The 1,075-nt window shown below is 53.9% G+C and overlaps 1 non-coding gene across 1 annotated transcript; it reads left to right on the top strand.

Annotated features, from left to right (window-relative positions):
- The first annotated feature begins 237 nt into the window (after nucleotides 1-237).
- On the top strand, nucleotides 238-356 carry LOC123178826 (5S ribosomal RNA). The gene has a single exon (XR_006489885.1). It is a non-coding gene; the product is annotated as a 5S ribosomal RNA (ribosomal RNA).
- Nucleotides 357-1,075: the final 719 nt, after the last annotated feature.

The raw sequence follows: 1,075 nt of genomic DNA, 5'->3' as shown, positions 1-1,075 counted from the left end.
CGTGTTTTATTATTTTGCACGAGTGCGGTAAGTCATAGTTGGGTGCTCACGATTCACGGGTCCAGCGTCGGCGTTGTGGCGCGGCAAGCGTGCACTGGTGCGGTTGAGAGGGAGGGGTGGAAACCGCGTTAAACTCGTCTCCGTAGTTGAGAGGGAGCGGCCAAAGCAATGTGCAATCGTCTTTGTAGTGGAGCTGGGAGGGGCAAGGATAAGGGACGAAGACCGGGGTAACATGTCGGATGCGATCATACCAGCACTAAAGCACCGGATCCCATCAGAACTCCGAAGTTAAGCGTGCTTGGGCGAGAGTAGTACTAGGATGGGTGACCTCCTGGGAAGTCCTCGTGTTGCATTCCCTTTTTAATTTTTTTTAATTTTTTTCGCGCCGCTTGCAAAACAAAACGCACGTGTAAGTAATATATTTACCGTGTTTTATTATTTTGCACGAGTGCGGTAAGTCATAGCTGGGTGCTCACGATTCACGGGTCCAGCGTCGGCGTTGTGGCGCGGCAAGCGTGCACTGGTGCGGTTGAGAGGGAGGGGTGGAAACCGCGTTAAACTCGTCTCCGTAGTTGAGAGGGAGCGGCCAAAGCAATGTGCAATCGTCTTTGTAGTGGAGCTGGGAGGGGCAAGGATAAGGGACTGTCAGGACCCCGACTCGATGTCACATCGATCTAGCTGGTAACACCTCATATCACTTTGCGGCCTCACGCACGGTATCCCCACGGGTGTCGTCTTACCTTTTGCCCGGGACCGTTTGCGCCTTTTGGCTCACGTATATGATAGTGTCGCTAGCATCCATATGATAAAGAGCCCGGGCTGACATGACTAGTCGTAAACCCAAAGTGGCACAGACTTACAGGGACAGGCATCCATGACCCAGCTTCGAACGTGTCGGTCATCAGCAAGTGGGTCCGGGCTGTAGCACTGGGCTAGCAGGACTCCGGTAAACCGGGCTGTAGCGGGCTAACAGGACTCCGGTACTCAAAGCGTGACATTTCCCCGAAGGGACAGACACAGGAACGAAGAAGGACACATGCCGGCCAGCCTAAGTGTTCCAGAGCAGTAGCAAGCT

The sequence above is a fragment of the Triticum aestivum genome, unplaced genomic scaffold (assembly GCF_018294505.1).
Source record: "Triticum aestivum cultivar Chinese Spring unplaced genomic scaffold, IWGSC CS RefSeq v2.1 scaffold147258, whole genome shotgun sequence".
NCBI classification, from domain to species: domain Eukaryota; kingdom Viridiplantae; phylum Streptophyta; class Magnoliopsida; order Poales; family Poaceae; genus Triticum; species Triticum aestivum.
Note: the sequence above shows the minus strand (reverse complement) of the source record. Positions and strands in the feature narration are given on the sequence as shown.